The 9,235-nt window shown below is 32.3% G+C and overlaps 1 pseudogene; it reads right to left on the bottom strand.

Annotated features, from left to right (window-relative positions):
• Positions 1-1,454: 1,454 nt before the first annotated feature.
• On the bottom strand, positions 1,455-4,436 carry LOC140783565 (uncharacterized; annotated as a pseudogene).
• Between the last annotated feature and the right edge of the window lie 4,799 nt (positions 4,437-9,235).

The raw sequence follows: 9,235 nt of genomic DNA, 5'->3' as shown, positions 1-9,235 counted from the left end.
TCAGTTGCATTAGTTACCTTGGAGTTGTAGGATGCTTCATTTTTATTTCTAATTTTTTATGACTATTTTGGATCTTTAATAGGTTGATGTTTATCTTCCTTTTGGATAATCTCTTTTGAACTCACAAATATGAAGATAGAATTTTTTTAAGTTCATTTTATAAAAAAAAAATGCAAATCTTATATATGTGAGTAACCAAATTATGCATATAGAAAAATTTGTTGAAGTACGAAAAGCTCTAATAAGCAAATGTACATGTGATTATATTGCATATGTTGTAGTATGAGCTCTTCTTATGTTACAGTAGTAATTCCACATTTGATGAGCTATTTTATCTCTTTTGATTGCACCTTCAGTGTGTTACAGACCAGATCTGGAATGATCCATTTGTAGGATGATTATGAAAATTTAAGTGGAGGTAGCCTTATGAGTTAGGGTTCTAATGGCTCTGGGTTTACCTAAATCGGAGGTCAGGATGAAAAGATAAAAATAAAATAGTAGAGATAGGTAAGGGATGGCAGAATGGTAATTTCTAATGTTGTGGCGGTCGTCAGCTGGAGGTAGGAGGTGACTAGGGTTTATATGCTTAAAGGGGATCTACGGTTATGATCTACTCCTATGAAGATAAAGACAATTCAATGGTTAATGTAAAAAGATAAGGACGAGAATAATAACTGGCTAAAGTCAGATTTCTCTCAATTCAATTCTATAAAATTATCAATACATGTCCACTCCTATTTATAGAAGTAAAAATTCAGAGCGGATCGTATCCACATTCTGATTATCCGATTTGAAATTCAAACAACAAGATAAAGCTAGCTAACTAACTAAATCAGCCTTCTTTATCTCACAGATTAATCTATCGTTTCGCCATAGATAGATTTTGAATATGGAGAAATCACGAATACCAAAGTTGTACATCTAGAGGTTGGAGATCTTATCCAGCTGGTTTGATATTATTCGGACGTCTGAAGAATATTTTGCGAATATTTTCCCAAAACTATGCAGAGCTAGATTTAGCTAATTAAATAAAATCTTAACCTTCTAACTAAACCAAATAAGCAAATAAGATAACTAGACTCAATCCATTGAGTTTAATCTCCCGTTGATGTCATCCGATCTGACCTGGTTCGCATCACAGTGCATTGATTGTTCATGCTGTCATCTTCTCCATAATTTTCATCACCTTCTGGAACATCAAAATGATTTTGTAGTCATCAATTTGAGTAATAGAATTATTTAGCCATCTCATATCCTCATTATAAATTCTAATAAAATTGTGTAACACACAGGCTGTAGTAATAATATCTCTTTGTGAACCAATTTGGTGAAAAGTAGCCACCTTTAGTATCAAGAAGCGCATTTTTAAGATGCCAATGAGGCATTCAACATAGTTACTGTGAGATGCATGTCGAAGGTTGAATAATTCTTTGTAATCTCTAGGCCTTGCTTATTTATTCTTGCAAATGATAGCGCACTCCTCTATATGGAGCAATAAACTTGGTGTATTAGTATAACCTGCATCAACTAGATAATATTTGTCTTGTAAAACACTAAAATCTTGATCTAATGAAGATTATAGAATTTTAGCATCAGATATAGAACCCTCCCATCCAGCTCTTACGTAGACAAAGCATAGACTAAAATCACATACTACAATTACATTTTGTGACAATGTTCCTTTACGATTACGATAAGGTCCTTGGTCTTCTAGTGATATTGATATAGGGACATGCGTACCATCAATAGCACCAATACAATCCTATAGTAAAAATAAATAAATTAACATTTTCTAATGTATTCAAAAGAATAAAGATTTATTTAAGTAATCCTTACCTTAAAGTATGGAAAATATTTGCTATTGTTTCGTATTTCTGGTGGTGTAATGGTTGTTGGCCTCATATAATTTTGTGTCATTTCAGTAATTGCCTCTAATAGTTGTTTAAAATGTCGAGATACTATTTTACCACTATGTTGAAATCTTTCTTATATAGCATGCTTACTTGCATTTCGAGATAACGTATACAAAAATATTGCAACTTACTCTTCAACTTCAACACCTCTAGTATTACGAAGAAGATCTCTCTCTTTAGAAAATTCACAAGGGCATGAAAGATTTGAGCATCAATTTGAAATTGACTTTTGCAATGACTTTCATGACCTTCAAGAATTTCTTTAATATATGATGCACCTGTTAGAATCAATGTATGGCAAGACTATCTATCTGATTGATTATCAAATAAATTTGGAAAAATAATGAACATCATATCATCATCCTCTTGATTTATTCGCCTCCAATGATCCAAATCCATGAATATATAGAGTAGAAATAAATAAAAATTTGAGAAATAAGTGGATGCTCTTATTTAAGAAAAGATTGGTCATATTTATAGAGTTCATTGTCATACTTATAACAACTAGTGAGAGTAAAATTGGAAATTATTTTTGCAACGGCTAGTTTGCCAACGACTAATTTTTTAAAAGCTAACTCATCCAAACACCATATAGTTTTAAAACTCCATAGTATTTTGACTCCATAGTAATGAAATATGTATTATTCTTTTACCATGGTACTAAAACTTCATAGAAATTTTTTACATTATATCCAAATAGGGTCTTAAAGTCTTAAAATTGCCATATGGTATTACTTAAGGTCCTTTTTATGGGTTGTATTTGCTTACTTATGCGAATGTTCTTATTTATGTAAATCCTAAATTACTACATATTTGAAGCTACATACAATTTAACACATATCTCTCCTCTTAATTATATGCATAAGCTTTGTAATTGATCAATTTTGAAATGAATAAAATATTTGCCTATGAGCTTTCTTTCTCCCTAACAAAGAGCATGCTAATAGTAATTGTAGAAAACTGAAAAGTTTACTTGAATGAAATCAAATAACTAAGCTCTTGCAATAGTTAGACGAAGGTAAATCTTATTCTTGAATAAATTTACAGTCCACTTGTTGAGATTGAAAATTACCAAAATAATATATTCTTGAGATACAAGACCGACATGAATCAAGGTGCAATTTGCAATATTAAATCTTGATATGAATAAGAGTTAATTGTAAAAGCAAGCACTAATGACTTTTCATATCTCAAAATAGAAACACCATCTCTTATTTATAGAAAATAAAAAGACACAAACTAAAAGATGCTAGTAGTTAGATAACTAAAAATTAGTTATGGTAGTTAGAAGACCAAAAGATGCAATTGCTACTTAAATAACTAACAATTAGTTATAATTATGAAAGTATGCCTTATCTAATTATCCATTCACAAAATTATTTATTTATTTTAAAATAACATTATAGAAATTAATATTTCTAACAATCCTCCACTTATTTTAAAATAATTATAATAACTTTGATTTCAAAATGCTTACTGTTTACACAAAGATATCGATACATAAGTAAAAATACCATATGGTTTGAATTTTCATATAGTGTAAAATCCTCAAAATTATATCCGTAGGTTAATGGACATAAAATGTATGACACAACTAGAAAATCCACACATATTTTTATCAGAATCTTAATATTCTTCCCAATTGTGCGTCAATGGCTATGTGTTGATTTGGACTTTATGAGTATACTATGAGTTGACCAAACTTTGACATAAGCACTATGACTTTGCACTAGGGGTGAAAAAGGATCGGATACCAACTAGATAGTGCTTAACCTACATCCGGATTCATATTTTTAGTCCGGATATGAATTCACATATGAATATTGGACGGATAGCAAAATTAAAACCATATCCTAACTAAACGGATATGGATAATTTTCGGATAGAGAATCGGATCATAAACGGGTGTTGATCGAATTCTAAATAAAGTATTATATTTTATTTAGAATAATTAACACAAAAATATTAAGAGTTTCACAAAAATTAAATTTTTTGTATGTTAAATACATATAAAATTAGAGAAATTAATATCTACAAATAATATATGCCACATCATTAGTAACAATATCAATATTCACTATTTAAATAAGCAAACTAAAAAATATAAATCATTCAAAAAATATGCGGGTAAACAAATATCCGATATTTGTATCCGGATTCAAAAATTATATCTGACCCGTATTTAAATCCGTATCCATTTTTTTTTAAATTCTATCCGTATATGAATCAAATATGAATTTTTTATCCAAATCCGATCCGAATCAGGACGGATAGCGGGTCGGGTCGAAGTTAATCCAATCTATTTTCACCCCTACTTTGCACTCATATAGGTAGAGTTTTTTTTGTGTGCTCTTGTAGATTAAACACTTATTATACACACCCATTAAGGGTTTAACTCGTCCAAACTCGTTCGTTACAGGACCATAGCACTTATTAAATAATTTTTGTGTAGGTTTAGATAGCGTGCTACATCATCACCCTCTAGATTTATATTTCCTTTGTACCTAGAGCATGAAAATCCATGGTTTAGGTAGGGATGCCATCATTTGGTGATATTATTTAACTAATATTAAACTCATCTCACATGATGTTTTTCTAATTAGATTCTTGTTAAGGCCTTTAGTTAAAGGATTCGCTAAATTTATGCACGGTCAAATATAATCTACGGTGATTACTTCATCTTATAATGGCTGTCTCATAGAATTTTGTCTAAGACATATATGTTTTGACTTTCTGTTATATGATTTGCTATATGGTCATGACAAAGTGGCTTGACTATTACAATAAATAAAAATATGAGGCATAGAATTTGGCCACATTAGCGAATCAATCAGAAAATATCGTAACTATTCAACCTCTTTGCCTATTGCTGCCAAAGCCACTAAGAAATAGCAACACCATCAAGAGTGAAAATCCACCCACTTGTAGATTTAGACCTATCATTTACATAGTTCTAATTTGCATCACTATACCTTTTAATAATAGATAGATTCTGTAATGCCCCCGCCCGGCATGAGCACGTGCATGCCTACGCGCCCACACGGTATGCGTGGTGCATGCAATAGGTCGGATGGAGCCTATCACGCATAGATACACTCTTGTGCTTATATAATCATGATATCATCAAATAAAATATGCTAACATATCCATGCTCACATAATCTATCACCAAATAAATCATACTATTAATCAAATAAATTTGTTAATTCATGAATATTTAAGTCCACAACATCCATACTAGAAAGTTACATAATCTGGCAAGGTCTACACAGGCCTTGACAAACTATCAAGATACAACTAGAATCACTAATACATGAGTACACTATAACCTGACCTATATTATACAAATCATCATCTATGCAATCGAGTACAAATATCAAATAATAATACAACTCAATATCTAGATAAACTATCTTCTATACCATCTCACGTCTATAACTCACCTTATCTTTGCTTTAAAATATTTTCTTAGGATATCTCAAGTTGCTATTACGTACCACATATCTGAGGGGATTAGAAAAGAAAAATAAAGAGTCATAAGAAAAAGGCTCAATGAATAGACCTTACTCCGAATCAATGATGCCAAACAGAGAATAAATTATGTACTGGATAATATGAATAAGAAAGAACACAATGTCATGAATGAGTATATTAATGTTTCTCTGTAATACATAAATGAAAAGCAAAGAACATATCATAACTAATAAATATATATAATCCTCGATAGTGAATAAATAAATATCCATATCATACTATCATCATAACTCTCTCTTAAATATGACATATGATGTATGCCGACCATGACTATGCTATAATATCAAATGCAACCATATATGATGTATATTGACTACTCGATAATTAGGTAATCAGATGATAATAAAATCATATGCATTTCAACATCTTAGTCATCAATGTCATCTTTGTATGTCATTATCATACTAGACCATTGTGCATAGTCAACATCTGGTACTCGGTCTCAACATCATGCCCGAATGCTCAGAGCATACCCTGCCATCCGCAAGAGTATCTCAAATATAACCGTACCCTACCATCCGCTAAGGGTATCAACATTTATCTAGATCGGGCACCCTTCTAGCTGATAGAAACACGTGAGGATAACTCGCCATATATGCCCTAGTGAATAGTATGTGTCTGAATATTTGTTGCACATACAGACTAAGACCTTGAACATAAGGCCACAGGATCGCGACTATGTCGACTGATCAATCATTCAGTAAGCGCATCCTAACACTCACGCCCACTCGGGTATTCTCACGCTTTCTATCAACTATCCTATCAATCCCATTTCATGCTTTTCTTCTAAATAACAAATCATATGCATATATCTAGTACGATAACAAGTCAATACATAATAGGAATTTAGGTGGAACAAGAATAAAAAAAATGATGCAATGTAGTCTCCAACCATGTAATCAACACATGCGTACGCATGCTTATTTATCACATACATACTCATGCTACAGATCGATTGGATATAAAATTGTAACAGTATAATCATCTCTATTTATCATCATCATACTCATATCCAAGATTAGCCTAATTACATGCATGATAAAAATATACTAGACTGTAATCATTTCTATATAAAGTCATATAATCATACTGGAGGCCAAAACATGTATGTATATAATATATAATATAATATAATTTGGGAAAGTCGTCTAGGGGATAAAACTACTCATAGTCTAATTAGAAGATGTGAACCACATATCCGCTACATCTATCAAGCGAGTGTCAACTCATTAATAGCAAAGTCCACTAGGTCTCAAATAAGGGGTTCGAGATCTGAAAATATTTAACTAATATAAAGTTAGTCCTTGATCTGATTATAATCTATTCGAGTGAAATATAATAGTTTATTAGTATTAAAATTAATTAGATTCATAGGATAAATTTAATTGTGATAATATTAATATGTTATTACCATAATTTATATTTATTTAATAAAATCCTAGTTTGCTAATTATAGAATAAGTAATAAGTATATAGTAATTTATCTGCTTTTGTAAATAGCTAATAACGACTATATATATATGATTTAATAAAAATATAACTATAAAAATAATATTGCTAATAATTATTTTGTAATACCTACTCTTATTTAATTAATCATAAACTATATGCAATATAGTCATTTTCCTATTATACAAAAATAATATGCAAGCTTATAATTCCATATTATATAAAGTAGTAGATACTAAAAATAGTTATATGAAATATAAATATAAATATAAGATTAAAATCAATAAGACTGCATGCATTAATCTAATAAATAATATATAAACCATAAATAAATTTATAGGCAATATTGATAATTATAATTAATAAATTATTATACTAAATATACTTAGTAAAATTATATTAATGAGTATAAATTATCAAAATAATTAATTATCTAAATAAACTAATTTACCTAACATTAGAAAATAATTATATAATTAACAGAAAAGAAAAAAAACAAAAATCCTCTTTACTATGGTGCTGGACTTGGCCAAGCACTGTTTCTATAATGCTGGGTCGAGCCCAGCACTGTTGCAGCAAGAGAAGGAGGAACCGAGAAGGGAGAAGAAGAAAGAAGGAAGAAGAAGAAAGGAAGAGAAGGAAGAAGAGGAGAGAGAGAGAGAGAGAGAGAGAGAGAGGAAGGAGGGAGGAGAGCCATGCTGGCGAGGAGGGGCTCGATCGCTGTTGGCCAACCAGCGGCCGACCTCTCGTTGATGGCTCGATTCTAGCAAACCCGAGAAAGAAAGAGGAAGAAAGGGAGGGAGGGAGGGAGGGAGAGAGAGAGTAGGAGGAGGAGGAAAGCTCACCGCCGCTCGGTAAAGGTGGCAGTAGTGGCGGCAAACCGATGGGGCAGCAGCGATAAGAGAGAGAGAGAGGAGAGTGAGAGAGATCGAAAGAGAGAGGAAAGAGAAGAAAAAGAGAGAGAGAGGGAGAGAGAGAGAGAGAGAGAGAGAGAGAGAGAGACGATGGCGACGGGGCCCACCACACCAGCTGGCCACGGTCACTACGGTAGCGGCGGCGGGGCGCATGGCACCCTCCACACAAGCTGCTCATTGAAACGCCCCCGCTTGGCATGGGCACGTGCACGCCCACATAGCACGCGCAGCGCACGTGACAGGTCGAGCAAGGCCCGTCACGCATAGATACTCTTATGCCCATGACATCACCAAATAAAACCTGCTAACATATCTATACTCACATAATCCATCATCAAATAAATCATACTATTAACTAAATAAACCTGTTAACATAAGAATATTCAAGCCCACAACAACCATACTAGACAACTATATAATCTAGCAGGGCCTACACAGGCCACGACAAATCATCAAGATACAAATAAAATCACTAATACATGAGTAAGTACACTATAATCCAACCTGTATTATACAAATCATCATCTATATAATGAAGTATAAATATCAAATAATGGTACAACACAATATCCGGTTAAACTATCTTCTATATCATCTCAGGTTTATAGCTCACATCATATTTGCTCTAAAATATCTCCTCATAATATCTCAAGTCGCTATCACGTACTATAATATGTGAGGGTTAGAAAAAAATAAAAAAAAAGTTATGAGCAAAATGCTCAGTGAATAAACTGTATCATGAATCAGTAATGTCAAATAGAGAGTAAATCATATACTGAATAATATGAATTAAAAAGAGCATCATGTCATGCATGATTATATGAATGTTCCTCAATAATACATAAATGAAAAGTAGATAACATATCATAACTGATAAAAATATATAATCCTCGATAATAAATAAACAAATCTCCATATCATACTATTATCATAACTCTCTCTCAAATATGACACATGATGCATACTGACCATGACCATGCTATGATATTAAATGCAACCATATATGATGTATATTGACCACTTGATAATCAAGTAATCAGATGATAATGAAAGCATATGCATTTCTCAACATCTCAGTCATCAATGTCATCTTTGTATGTCATCATCATACTAGACCACTATACACAATCAACTCTTGGTACTCGGTCTCAATATCATGCCTGAAGGCTCAGAGCATAATCTGCCATTTGCAAGGAGTATTTCAAATATAACCATACCCTACCATTCCGCTAAAGGTATCAACATCTATCCAGACCGAGCACCCTTTTTAGCTGATAGAAACCTCGTGAGGATAACTCACCATATATGCCATAGCGAATGGCATGTGTTCAAATGTCTGCTGCGCACATAGACTAACGACCTTAGACGTAAGGCCAACCGAATCATGAATGCCAAGTGATCAATCATCTCCAAGCACGCCCTAATC

This window comes from Typha latifolia, chromosome 3 (assembly GCF_019914945.1).
Source record: "Typha latifolia isolate L0001 chromosome 3, TyphaL0001v2, whole genome shotgun sequence".
Taxonomy (NCBI): Eukaryota; Viridiplantae; Streptophyta; class Magnoliopsida; order Poales; family Typhaceae; genus Typha; species Typha latifolia.
The sequence above is the reverse complement of the archived record's forward strand: the minus strand, read 5'-3'. Positions and strand labels throughout refer to the sequence as shown.